The following is a 14,379-nucleotide window of genomic DNA, read 5'->3' on the forward strand; positions in this document are numbered from 1 at the left end:
CCAGCGTCTGCCCCAGACGAAGCCAGGAGCAAAGCCCCGACACACTCTGCAGAACCTGGACCTCGGCACGTGGGGCTGGCAGCAGAGTCGGCAGCTGGAAGCCCGGGGTGGCTGCCACACCTCTGGGCCCTAGTTCCCACAGCTCTCCCTCCGGGCCCCCAACCCGCTACCTACCGCCTGTCTGGTCCCCGCCTGTGTGGCCCGACCCTTGTTTCCTTGTGACAGGCTCCGGCCGCTGCCCGAGAAGCCCCAGCTCCACCTGCAACGTGTCCCCCCCAGGCAGGCTCTACTTTCCGTTTCAGCTGCTCGCCCGCGCCTGTTGTCACCGGCAGAGCTGTGGCCTCTGCAGTGCTGAAGCTGCCCTGGTGCGCTCGGCTGCCTTCTCCCGAACCACATTGCCCTTAACCTGGGGCGGTGCATGGGGGGCACAGGGGCTTCTGCTAGCCCCCACCCCCAGCCTTGCTAGTCCCCCAGGCTGCCTTGCTTGGGGGAAGAGGCAGGGTGGGATGGGAAGAGGGTGGAGCATGGACAGAGAAGAGGTGGAGCAGGAGCAGGGCCTGGGGCTGAGGGGGGTTGTCGTGGCCCTTCCCTGGTCTGGGGGGGGCTCATGTGGCCAATGGCCCCCAGGTACTTCCCCCCCAGGTCAGGTACCCTCTTTACCAGTCGCCTGTGTCCTTAACCATCTCCAAATCAAAGGTGTAGTCCTCCAGCTGCCTTCCGCCAGGCTGGAGGGGTGAGTGGCGGCTTCCCATAATGCCCATGCTGCTTTCATAGCCGCCATCTTTGCTTTGGGCGTCATGCACTTCCAGAAGGCTTCAAAGCCCTCCCAAGCCGGCTCCAGGGTTTCCCTCCCCATGGGCCTGGACCTTGTTCTGCCACCCACTTACTGGGGGGGAGGTTCCTCAGCTAACCCCCCCCCCCCCAGAGTCTTTGCTTGATTTTCTTCCCCTCCCGCTGCTTCAGGGTGCCCAATGTACCAAGCAGGGAGCCCCCCCCTTTCTGCCAAAACACCCCTCCTGTTCCGCTGCTGGTCCTGCGTGAGGCTGGGTCAGGTCGGTCCAAATGGCCGCAGGAGCTGGCTCTGCGGTGGCCCGCACTTGGCACGCTCCACCCCGCCATCGCTGGAGAATGGCGCGGGGCCGGCTACTCGGGGCAGAGCGCGGGCCAGGAGTGCAGCGGCTGAGGGAGATGCTGAGCAGCGAGGCTGGCCCAGTGCCCGGTTACGGACCAGAACACCTGGCAAACGGGTCCTGGTGGCTCCAGGCGGCACTGCCAGCCGGGCTGTTAAAAGCCCAGTCAGTGTGGGCACAGCAGAGGTCCGGGCCTAAGGCACCTGCCCTGCCCTGCTGAGCTCAGAAGCAACTGCTGGGCCACAGCCCTGAGGCACATGGGGTGTCCAGGGTCTGCAAGGATCCATGCACTGTCCCTGTCCCAAGTGCCAGCTCCTCCACTCTCATTGGCTGGGACCTGCAGCCCATGGGAGATGCATAGCATGGTGCCTATGCATAAGTAGGCAGTGCATGGAGCTTTCCTGGCCACCATGTGCCTAAAGGCTACAGGGACCCGGTGGCTGCTTCCTGGAGCTGCGGTACACACCACCAGGACCTGCACGCCAAACCTCCTTCTGCCCCCCAACTGCCTGCGACAGCCTGGAGCCCCCTCCTGCACCCCAAACCTCTCCTTCCCCATCCCACCCCAGAACCCACTTTCCCCAGCCTGAGACCTTGCCCTCCGCATCCTTAAGCACAGCAGGATCCTATTTCCCATCAACATCTCTCACTGCAGCCCCCTTTCTCTCAGTGGGGAGCGTGGATTGCATCACCTACCCGCCTCCACTGATTCTTAGCTGGTGGTGACTTCTTGCCCTGGGTTGTACCTGTCAGATTGCTTTCCTCTCCTCACCCCCTACCTGGACGTGTTTACACCCAGCCTCTAATACTGGAACCCAGCAAACTCCGAACACCAGAGCGTGAAACTCTACAGCAATGCACTGGTGTGAAATGCTAATATGTAAATGAGCCTGCTGGTGCTGGCTTTCCCCGCTTTATCCCACAGGGAGCAGCAGAGAACTCCAGCCAGCTCTCCCTTGTATCTCTGGGGCTTCCAGGGCAAATAAAGAAGCAAAAAAGAACCAATGTCAAGTCCCCATGGGTATGTCTACACTACCCTCCTAGTTCGAACTAGGAGGGTAGTGTAGACATACCCCATGAGAGTGAGTGTCCCCATGGGGGTGCTGCCTCCGTGCCTGGCGGCGTCTGCCCTGCAAGACTCAGGCCCCAGGCTGCTAGACAGGGGCTGTGCACAGGAAACCAGCGCCTCCCTGGTGCATCGCCGCAGGGAGCGGAGGAAGCCATTCTCGCTGGTCCTGCCCTCCGGTCTGTCTCCTCCTGGGTGCAGCCCCCGCCCTGCGGGCGCCCTCGCTGTTCTCTTCTCCAAACAGTCGCGCCGGCAACCGGCCGGCCGGATTAGCAGCCATCTAGCCCATTTGCCGCTCCGCAAACATGATTAGCTCCAGCCACGTCCCGGCAGCAGCTGATAAGCCTTCGATATGGTCCCCTGACGTCACTGTCGCTTTGCCGCCTCCGGGGCGGCGAATGCTGCGGGGACTAGGCAGCCAAGCCCTGCGGCGTGTGCCCACGCCCCCCGTGACTCTCCGAGGCGCTCCCTCGGCGCCGGAGCATCCTGGAGCGGGCATTTGTGCTGCCGCCGCTGGACATGCCGGAGCTCCGAGGGCAGCGTATCCCCCTAGGCGACTAGTCCTTCGCCAGTACCTGATCTCGGCCACGGGCCCGGGGCCCACCCCGGAGGCGGCGCATTTCCAGCGTGGGGTCTGTGACCGGCTGCCTCCCTCGCACAGGGGGCTACGGGGCCTCGCCTGGGCCCTGATGTGAGGTACCTTGGGCTGTGCCCATTGCTGCATCCCACGGCAGCGGGGGCTCCTGGCACGATCAGAATGGCGCTGCAGGCTGAGCAGGTACCCGGGGGGGAGGGGCTTGGGGCCCCACTCACTGCTCCAGTGACACTGCAATTCCCAGCCAGCGGGGCCTCGCAGTGCTAAGGGGCCTGCCCAGCGAGCTCTCCGACAGCCGGGCGGGCGCTGGGGAAAGGCTGCTCATGGCCAGCAGCCCTCGATGCTCTGCGGAGGCACCGCTCAGCCCCCGTCAGCAGAACTTTCCATGGGGTAAGCGGCGGGCACAGGCCCACAGCACAGCTGGGGCCAGGGCTGGGCATGGTGCCCTGGCGTGGCTGGGACTGGGTATGGTGCCGCGGCATTTCTGAGGCTGGAGCTGGGCATAGTGCTGAGGCGTGGCTGGGGCCATGGGGTGGCTGGGGCCAGGGCGTGGCTGGGGCTGGGCATAGTGCCGAGGCGTGGCTGGGGCCATGGGGTGGCTGGGGCCGGGGCGTGGCTGGGGTTGGGCATAGTGCTGAGGCGTGGCTGGGGCCATGGGGTGGCTGGGGCCGGGGCGTGGCTGGGGTTGGGCATAGTGCCGAGGCGTGGCTGTGCCCGGGGCATGGCTGGGGCTGGGCATGGTGCCGCATTGTGGCTGGGGCTGGGCGTGGTACCAGGGTGTGGCTGGGGCCATGGTGAGGCTGGGGGCTGGGCATGGTGCTTGGGCGTGGCTAGGACTGAGGCGTGGCTGGGGGCCAGGCATGGTGCCGGGGTGTGGCTGGGGCCATGGCATGGCTGGGGGCTGGGCATGGTGCTGGGGCGTGGCTGGGGCCATGGCGTGGCAGGGACTGAGGTGTGGCTGGGGCTGGGCATGGTACCAGGGTGTGGCTGGGGTCATGGCGTGGCTGGGGGCTGGGCATGGTGCCGGGGCGTGGCTGGGGTCTTGGCGTGGCTGAGGGCCCGGCATGGTACCAGGGTGTGGCTGGGGCCGTGGCGTGGCTGGGACTGAGGTGTGGCTGGGGCTGGGCATGGTGGCTGGGGCCGGGCATGGTGCCGGGGCATGGCTGGGGCCATGGAGTGGCTGGGACTGAGGTGTGGCTGGGGCTGGGCATGATGCCCGGGCAGGGCATGGTGCCGGGGCGTGGCTGGGGCCATGGCATGGCTGGGACTGAGGCGTGGCTGGGGCTGAGCATGGTACCAGGGTGTGGCTGGGGCCATGGCGTGGCTGGGGGCCGGGCATGGTACCGGGGTGTGGCTGGGGCCATGGCGTGGCTGGGAGCCGGGCATGGTACCGGGGTGTGTCTGGGGCCATGGCGTGGCTGGGGGCCGGGCATGGTGCCAGGGTGTGTCTGGGGCCATGGCGTGGCTGGGGGCCGGGCATGGTGCCAGGGTGTGTCTGGGGCCATGGCGTGGCTGGGGGCCGGGCATGGTGCCAGGGTGTGGCTGGGGCCATGGCGTGGCTGGGGCCGGGCATGGTGCCGGGGTGTGGCTGGGGCCATGGCGTGGCTGGGGCCGGGCATGGTGCCAGGGTGTGTCTGGGGCCATGGCGTGGCTGGGGCCGGGCATGGTGCCGGGGTGTGTCTGGGGCTGGAGTGGGCACAGGGCGGCAGCAAGTCAGTCGCTGTGAGCCATGTTTTAGGCTGGATTTCCAGGAGTTATCAGGTTGGTGGCCACGCAGGGCGGGGTGGGGGGAGCAATCGGGTCTGGGGGTGGTGGGTGCCCATCCCCCCGGCGTGTCTGAGAAGGGCACGGGGGCGCGTACCCAGGGAGGCCAGGGGAGCTGAGACGGGCCATGGGGGTTTACAGCCTGGCCGCTCCCCTCCCCAGGCGCTGCAGGGGCGCACACGAGGGGCAGCCCGGGGCCCTCAGCCGCAGCCCTGGCCCTGGCCCAAAGGCAAGCAGCGCGGCTCGGTGTCTGTCTGTGCCCTCTGAGCCTCCCTGCCCAGGTCCCCAGCCAGCCCCACCCCTCCATGGGCGCCAGAGGGACGGGGAGCCCCCAGCCCCGCCCACACCTGGGCGCTCCGATTCCCGCCAGCTGGGAGACCCGCGTGTCGCTCTGCTTCCTGGGCCTGCCCCACCACCACCCCGCACTCGGCCCCGGCGAGCCCCACGGCGTGCAGCTCAGGGGGGAGGGGCTCTGGCGGGAGGAAGGGGGTGGGAAGAGGTGGGCTGGGGAGGGGCTTGAGAGAAGAGGAGGAGGGGGGGCAGGCCTGGGGCAGGGGTAGCCCTGGGCTCTGTGGCCCCCTTGGGGGGCCCTGCCTGCCTCTGGTAGCTGAGTCCAAGCTGGGCCCGGCCTGGGCTCCCCCAAGCCTCCTGCCTCTGTCCACGCTCGCTGCCCAGGGGGGCCTGCTTTGCTGGGAGGGAACTTGTGTTCCCTCTGGAAACTGGGGGGCTGGTGGCCAATGGTGCCAGGCCCCCAGCGCCGGACGGGGCACTGCAAAGCCCCCAGTCGGGGTGAGTGGGGCCTGCGGGGTCGGGGTGCGGAGAGGGACTCCCAAATTAGCTATTCACATTTTGGCAGAGGCATGGGGGGCAGTGCCCCTCCCCCCCCGAGTGCTACCCTGAGGCACCGACACCAGCGCCATGGGCGCCCTCAAGCCCAAAGCCTGGCGGGGGGGAGCGGCCGGGCTGGGGGGCGTCTTGCAACCTGTTCCTCGTTCAGGGTGTTTGATCAGGCTCCTGGCTGCCGATCCAGTAATAAAGCGCCTGACGATGCCGCCGGGGACGACGGAGCATATGTCCCGGCATATGCTTCTGAGGGCGGCCTCTTCGGCTCCGTCGTTCCAATCAAAACACAGCTCCCTGCCAACCCCGGCCTTATCACCCTGCGGGCTGGGAGGCGGGAGCCCGCGGGGTCCTGGCTGCTCCTTCTCTGGCCTTTTGGGAGGCTCTGCTGTTCTGACACCCCCGTATTGATCGTCCTGCAGGAACAGCCCAGAGTTAGATCCAGGGGCGCTGCAGGAGATGGCAGCAGCCACGAAGCCCGCCCCCCCAAGCGCCCCTCTCCCCTCCCTGTCTCTGGGCGGTGAGGCTAAGGGCTGGCAAGAGTTCCCTGGAAGCTGTGTGCTTGTGCAGCGGCTCAGGACAGAGCCAAATGCCACCCAGTGGATTAGCAGAGTGCCCACAGCTAGGTTTTGGTTTCTACTGGTGGTGCACTTTTGCACATGCCTCGGTGCACACTGAAAAAATTATTCCACACATGGGTGGAAAAAATCCGCAGATGGATGGAAAAGATTAGAGGGAATCTGGTGCCTGCTGGCCCCGGGGAGCCAGGTGGCCAAAGGGGCAGCTCGTCAGCCATTCTCCAGCAGGCCAGCCTCTTTGGCCTAGGACACGAGGGCTCCGTTCCGATAACAGCCGGCTTATTGCACCTCTGCTTCCTTTTCCTCCCTCCCTCAGCCTCGCATGGCGACTGCAATGGGACCTGCAATGGCCTTGAGAGGTCAGAACCTCAACGGAAATCGCACGAGACGTGTGGCACCGTAGGCATTGCTCCTGACCGACTCAGAGGGAGGAGCGCCCCCTGCTGAGCCCACGCCACACCCCCTTTACAATTCTGCTAGTAAGAAACAAAACAAATGTGAGCAGAACCAAGAAACGCATCCTTAACTCTGCCCTTGGGGAGGTGACACAGTCCCTGTAACCTTAACTCTGCCCTCACATAGATGGTAGTTCCTGGTTTGCTTGCTCTTTGGTGGGTGGTGAAGTCTGGCTGCATATGGCTTATGTGAGTAGCCAGACAGTGAGGGGCAAAGCCCCACTCCTGCTCTGCTGACCCTCCTCATGTGACTGTCCAGCTGGGACAAAGGAGACCAGCTCCCTTCCCAATTCTCCTGACAACTGACCTGCGCTCACATCAGCCTGCCCATGGCTGGTCTAGAAAGCGCGCCCCCTCCCGTGAAGCAGGAGATGGATCCCTGCTTCACTGGGGTCTGTCCCGACTGCTTTCCCGCTCTCCCTGCTCCTGCGGGGTCTAGGAGACTCCCGGCCCTGCTCACCGGAGTTTATTGATGCGGGGGGGAGGGAGGGGGGCGAGTTGACAGCTGTCCGCAGAGTTACAAGCGAGCGAACCACGCGATGAGTGTTTGCAAGGTGTGCGCACCTGGGCGATAGTGCAGGGGCTGTAACGCCAGAACCCGCCGTTCCATTCGCACGGAACGTGGCCAACAAAATTACCCAGGCGCACTCCCCCACGTGCGCTCACACACGCATGCACACCCACAGGCACACAGACTCACGCATGCACACCCACGGGCACACAAACACACGCATGCACACCCACAGGCACACAGACACACGCATGCACACCCACGGGCACACAGACTCACGCATGCACACCCACGGGCACACAGACACACGCATGCACACCCACAGGCACACAGACACACGCATGCACACCCACGGGCACACAGACTCACGCATGCACACCCACGGGTACACAGACACACGCATGCACACCCACAGGCACACAGACACACGCATGCACACCCACGGGTACACAGACACACGCATGCACACCCACAGGCACACAGACACACGCATGCACACGCACGGGAACACAGACACACGCATGCACACCCACGGGCACACAGACACACGCATGCATACACACACCCGCACACACCCCCCCCAATGGGATTCAGGTGTTGCACAAGCAGCCAATTAACTCGATAGGCTGCACCTTGTGGGGGGGGAGTCAGGCTTGATTGATGAGGCTAATGGATGATGAAGCCCAGCTAGACAGGCCAGGTGGAGCTTGTATAAAGCCAAGCAGTGGGGGCCCAAGCTGGCAGGAAGGGCTGAGCAGAAGAGCTGGGGGGAGGCAAGCAGCACAGGGACAGAGCAGTGAGGTTTGGCAGGCCTTGGTTGCTCTCGCAGGGGCCCTGGGTTCCCAACCAGCCCCTGGGAACTGGCACAGGCTTGGAGAAGGCAGCAGCCAGATATCAGCATCACCCCTGGCCAGAGGGCTGCATCCCAGAGACAGCCCCTGAGTCTGGGCCTGGAAGAGGGGGTGAGAGCTGATGAGAGCTGAGCACCCCCAGCCTGGAAGCAGGAGGCCTCCAGTGGTAAGTGAAACCCAGGGGAGAGGCAGCCTTGTAACTTTCAGCCCCAGACATCTCTACAGGGGGATGAATGCGGCTTGGCCTGGAGACTGCCCTGGTGGGTAGAGCCCTGATGGGGACACAACTTGTTTCTGCAGCTGTAGTGGCAAAAAGAGCCGTGGGTATTGGCAGTGAGGGGCGTGGCTCCGGCTCCCTGTGGATATCCAGGCGGGTGAAGGGCTCTGGGGACTACATTTGTGTCTGCATCCCTAGTCACAAACCTGGCTGTGGCTGTGGCTCTAAGGCAGCTATCCCTGTGTGTGTGGGGCTCGAGCTATGGGGCCGAGGCCTCACGTGTGGCTTGCCACTGGCAGTGAAATTTGAGCTCCCACTGGATCAGCTGTGCAAACCCCCGCACAGGCCCCCGTGTTTGCAGGAGCTGCCTTTCCCTGCCCCCAATTGAGCAGCCTCTGTCTCTGGGTGCCCAGCCACCAGGACTTTCAGAGCCGCTGAGTACCTGCTGCTGCCCCTGGCTTGGCATTGCTGGTCCCTTGAATTACAGGATTGGCCTCATGTGCAGGAGGGGGCCTCGAAACTGATGACTGCAGAGGAGAGCTGGCTGGCTGGCTCTCCCAACCCACCCCTGCATGACCCTGGGCTCTCTGTAACTTACAGCCACCCAGCTGGCATGAGTAGTGGAGTGCGCCCCCCTCCCTCCCCCCCCCCCCCCCCCAGCATAGCCACAGCTGAGTGCCGGGCTGGCAGCTAGAACTGTTGGCCCTGCCACCTACATGAACCCCAGCCTAAGCCATGGGATGTGGGTGACCTCTAGTGGTCAGTTGGGGACTCCAGCCTGCCAGCTACTCTGCCGGGGGGGGGAGACGACAAGCCTTGCCCAGGGACTTGGCTCCTTGCTTGTGGGGGCAGGGGGAGGCTACTCAGCTGGGCCACAGAGATGAGCTCTTGCAGCTGCTCCCCAGTGGGGGTTTGAGAGCTCATGGGAGGGGCACTGCCTCATGGGGGACATACGAGCTGGGCTTTCCATGGTCGCCTCCCTCCCTTCTGCTCTCCCTTTGCCTCTGCCCAGGGCTGGTGCTCCCGGAAGAGGGGCGGAGTGGCTGAGGGGTGCAGGCCTGGGCAGATCCAGTGGAGGGGCAGAGACCAACCCAAGAGAGGCGGGGGGGGAGGGTGAATTCCCACCTGCCTTGGCTACAGAGCAGCTGCAGAATGCAGACGCATGAGCCTCGGATAGGGAACTGCCCCATCTCGGCTTCAACACATGGATCCCTGTGGGGTGGGGTCCAGGGCCCTGCTAATGTTCTCCTTAGAGAACCCTCTTTGGCCCTGGCTCATTCCTGCGATGGTTCCAGTTTAATTCCTAAGGCCCTAACCAAATTCGTGGTCCCTATGGGTCAATTTCATAGGATTTAAAACACAGACTGGCTGCATCTACACTGGCATGATTTTGCACAAGAACGCCTTTGCGGAAGAGTCCTTGTGCAAAAACTCTTCCAGAAGAGCGTCTACACTGGCATGTGCTTTTGCACAAGAGCATCCGTGCCAGTGTAGACGTTCTCTTGCGCAACAAAGCTCCGATGGCCATTTTAACCAGTGGGCTTTCTTGCGCAAGAAATTCATGTCTGTCTACACTGACCTCTTGCACAAGAACAGTTGCCCAAGAGGGCTTATTCCTGAGCGGGAGTATCAGAGTTCTTGTGCAAGAAGCCCTGATTTCATACATTAGAATGTCAGTGTACTTGTGCAAGAACTCACGGCCAGTGTAGTTTTTGCGCAAAAGCAGCTGCTTTGGCACAAGATTGTGCCAATGTAGATACAGCTAGTCAGTTTCACGGCTTCAGAGGTTTACACCTGACACTTCACCTTGAGGACCCTGACTCCATCGGCCCCGTGTACCTTCCCGACCGCCTCCCCCTTGTCATCCTAGCCGGCTGCATGCGATACACCCGGTCCCCTTCCGAACCGTGTCAAACAATCACCTGTACATGCTCGTGCTTCACACGCTCCACTTCCCCACCCTCCTGTCCCGCCCAGACACCAAGTGGCGAGACCTCCTACCACCGATGGAGGGTGGGGAGCCCCAGTGGGCCAGCCTCTATTTGACCTTGGTTCCGCAGCCCACCAGGGATGTCTGCTGGAGAATCCTGCATGGCGCGGTGAGCACGGGTGTGTACTTGGCGCGGTTCACCGCCACCCCCGAAACGTGCCTCTTCTGCGGCGTGAGGGAGACCCTGGCGCATATCTACATCGCGTGTGCCAGGCTACAGCCCCTCTTTCGGCTCCTCCAGAACCTCCTGTTGAGGTTCTGGCTGCACTTTCCCCCCCACTTGTTAATTTACGCACATCCCATCCGTGGCCCCACAAAGTCACGGGACCTCCTGGTCAACCTCCTCCTGGCTATGGCCAAATTGGCAATCTACAAAACCAGGGAGAAGAGGTTGGCCGGGGGTGGGGCCTATTTCCATTGCTGTATCCGGGCAGAGTTCCAATGGGCAGCGTCCGCTCGCTCTCTCTCGACCTTCGGGGGGCAGTGGTTCTCTGCTCGGTCCGGGGTTCTCTGCTCGGTGTTCCCATCCAGTTCCCTTGTTTTAACCCTTTGACCCTCACACCCGTACCTGTTTTTTCATTTTGTCCCCCAGTAATTAGTTGGGTTCTTCCGGGTTCCGTGGACCCTCCCCGCAGGCTGGGGGGAGGTCCTTTAGATGTGGGTGGACTAATGCCCACCCACCTCCTGGACACCAAATAGTTGGGGACCCTGACCATAGAGTGCTGTGGGGCGGGGGCTGTGAAGCTGTTGGAGGGAACCTGGAGGGGAAAGGAAGCTTATGTGCCCCCATGCGGTGCTCTGGCAAGAACATGCTGGGAGCATGGGGCTGCCTTCAGAGCTTGGCATCACAGCCCGCTCCATGTCACTGCTGTGCGCCAGGCGCTCCAGCAACAGGAGGCTAGCGAGGGGAGTCTACACACCAGGCGGGGGGCACTGGGTGATTCCCAGCAAAGGCAGGGCAGCAGGCTGGAGCAGAGCAGGCTGCTGGGTCACTCCAGCTACTGGGTAACCCTTGCTGCTGCTCTGCCTCAGGCCCCCCAATAATCCCCCAGGCTGCCCTGAGCCCTGCTAATGGGATGGTTGAGGTGGCTGCTGCAGGGCCCCCCCCAAAGTGCAGTGCCTGGGGTGGCCACCCTGAACCATCCTCTGGACAGGCAGGCTCTGCTCAGAACCTGAGCCTGCTACACATGAGATCCCGGGAGCCTTTCCCTCCTGTGCTGCTTCTCCAGCCCCCGTCTTCCTCTTGTCTCTCCCCACACTCGCCTTCTCACCTGACCCTGAAATCATCTGTGCTCCACAACGTCAGCACAGGGGAATGTGACTCTGCACCCGGAACAGGCGCAGTGATGGAGAGAATCCATGTACGGCGGGCCAGTTGCCCGGACAATACCCGTGCAAGCTGAATTCCCCCCTTGTCTGTCTCTGCTCCCCGTTGGGCCTGTCTGTGGAAAGCAGGACAGTGACGAGCATTCCCCACAGAGAATGAAACAGCTGAATTATGCCTTTAGCCTGCACCCAGGGCTGTTTGACACACAGGCGGCTCTGACCACTGTTCCCTCTGTGGTGCTCTAAAAAGAGACTGCAGGGTTTCTGTACTTAATCTGCTTTCATTCCAATTTTGGAGCAAGAGCAAATGTAGGGAAAACAGCCTGGAAAAGCAGGTACCTTCATGCTTTTATCTCAAACCCTGAAATAGCCTTTTCTTGAAACCACGTGAAACTGACATTCTTGCCCCTGGAGGTCAAGCAGAGATGGAACTGACAAACACGTCAGTTTCACAGCTGGCAGGTGAAAGCTTTGCCGGATTGGCAGCAGATCTGGCAAAACATTTCCCTGTAATTATGGATGTAATTGTCACAGTAAAAATGGGCAAAATGCACAGAATGGTCGTGATCCAAATGTATGAAATCAGGCTATGGGCAAAGCAACAATGAACAGTGTGTAACTCCTTAGCAATACAATATTGCCGTGTGAGGCAGAGGCGTTGGCGGTGGCCCGCAGAGATGCATCAGAGGATGCGGGTGGCCCTTTCTTTGCAAGCCTTGCTGCCTGGGACTGAAGCCCAAACGGGATTGAAGCCAAAACATTGCAGACAGCTTAGTCGCAGAATCCTTCACCCCCATGAGAGAAGCCGAGCCGTAGCGATAACACACGGGCATTTTCCAGCAGGTCACAGACTGACCTTGCTAGTCAGGGGTTCCTGATGGCCACTTAACACCCATTTAGGTGTGGGTCACCACCTGCAGGCACACAACATATTTCAATACCTTTTCATGTACAATGATGCTACATATGCGACAGAACAATGGATTTCAGAGCTCATGCCCTTTTGTATGACGCTGCACAAGGCATGCCTTGTATGACACATTGCAGCCACATGCAATCCATGAATGTGGGGGCTACAGGGAGCTACCTTGAGGTACCCAGCAGCATGCATGTGCTTTGAGTTGCTGGGGGTTTTAAACAAGGTTTTGTTAGTGGTGTCCTGCTGGGGCAATGGGGGAAGGTTCCACATTTCTAGCAAATGTTTCTACATATGGCTTTGAATTTGATCAGGAAAGTGCATTACATCATGCAGCGAGTATTCCAGGGAAACACGTGGTCGGGGCCAACTGGGAATGTGTATGCAGATGCCATTCCTCAATGCAGTCAGTCAGTCCATCCATCCAAAGTGTGTGTCAACCCTGCCTCCCTGGTTTAATAAGGGAACAGACCAGTCATAAGTACATTGCAGGGCAAGTGGTACAGTCATAAAGGTACCAATGTAACTCTCTCCTTCTGGCTGTGGGGCTCTGTCTCCCTCTAGTGGCACTAAGACCACTTAGCACCGTGGTTCCCAACCTTGTTTATACCACCGACTGGCAAACCCATTCACAAACATTTGGCGGACCACTAACATTTTGTTTGCATATTTGCATGTTTATTAAGCAGATGCATTTGCATAAAATCAAGCCCTGGCTTTTTTTAGCCAGCTTTTGCTGTGGCAGCCACCTGCCACACGGTAGCTACCAGAGCTGAAGCAGGCTGCTGTGTAACGGCTCAGGGGACCGGGGTGTACCCCAGCCCTGGCACCCAGAGCCACCACAAACAGGTGGCTCCAGTCCCAGTCCTGGAGCAGTCGGCATGGGCATGGTCTGGCAGCGTGCTACGGCCTGGCACCACTCCGTGGCCCAGCATGTGGGAACCACTGACTTAGGGTATGTCTACACTTGCACCCTCTTTTGAGAGAGGGATGCAAATGAAGACATTGGAAATGGCAAATGAAGCCGGGATTTAAATATCCCACTTCATTTGCATATTTGCGTTATGGCGCTGTTTCGAAATAAAAGACGTTGTTAAGACGTGGTTATTTCGAGAGAAAACCCTTCTCTTGAAATAACCCTTATTCCTCATACAACGAGGTTTACCAGTTATTTCGAGAGAAGGATTTTCTCTCGAAATAACCGCATCTTAACAGCGTCTGTTATTTCGAAATAGCGCCATAACGATATTTAAATCCCGGCTTCATTTGCAAGTTCCAATGTCTTCATTTGCATCCCTCTCTTGAAAGAGGGTGCAAGTGCAGACATACCCTTAGGCTGTGTCTAGACTGCAACCCTTTTCTATAAATGGGATGCAAATTAGACACATCTCAATTGCAAATGAAGCGGGGATTTGCCGGAAAAAAGCGCCAGTCTAGATGCGGATCTTTCGGAAAATAAAGCCTTTTCTGAAAGATCCCTTATTCCTCTGAGCCGGAAAAAAGTGGCAGCCATTTTTATGCAAATGAAGCAGGGGGGATTTAAATCCCCACTTCATTTGCAATTGAGATGTGTCTAATTTGCATCCCTTTTACGGAAAACGGATGCAGGCTAGACACAACCTTAGAGATCAATAAGCCTTAGCTAAGAGGCAGAGGGCTTTTAGCTCATAGTGTCAAGGCACATGCATTGACCTCCAAAGGCCCCTGGTTCTATCCCCCCTGCCAATGGCTGGGGTCTCTCAGTATTAGGCTAGTCTCCCTCTTCCATTAGCCCAGCCACGCCCACTGCAGGGGAGCACAAAGCATCCTTGTTGCCCAGATGCATCTACCTTCATTGGCACACGGTGCGCTTTCTTTCAGTGCGCCACTGGCATCATTCAGCACTTATCACTATCCTAGGTCCGTGAAGAGGGACACGATTCGCTGCTGGCTTTGCAGGCAGCACAGCTGACACTGGAATCCAAACCAATTTCAATCTGCCACAACCAGCCTGCAGCAGCCAAAAGTGTATTGCAACCTTTCTTGCCTGGGCCTCTGATATGAGGGTGCAGTTTCAGAAGGCAGGTCAAAAGGGAGAACACAGGATCCCCCAAGTATCAGTGGGGACAGCCATGCTTCTTATGACAACGTCACTTGGGTA

This window comes from Pelodiscus sinensis, chromosome 16, assembly GCF_049634645.1.
Source record: "Pelodiscus sinensis isolate JC-2024 chromosome 16, ASM4963464v1, whole genome shotgun sequence".
Classification (NCBI taxonomy): Eukaryota; Metazoa; Chordata; order Testudines; family Trionychidae; genus Pelodiscus; species Pelodiscus sinensis.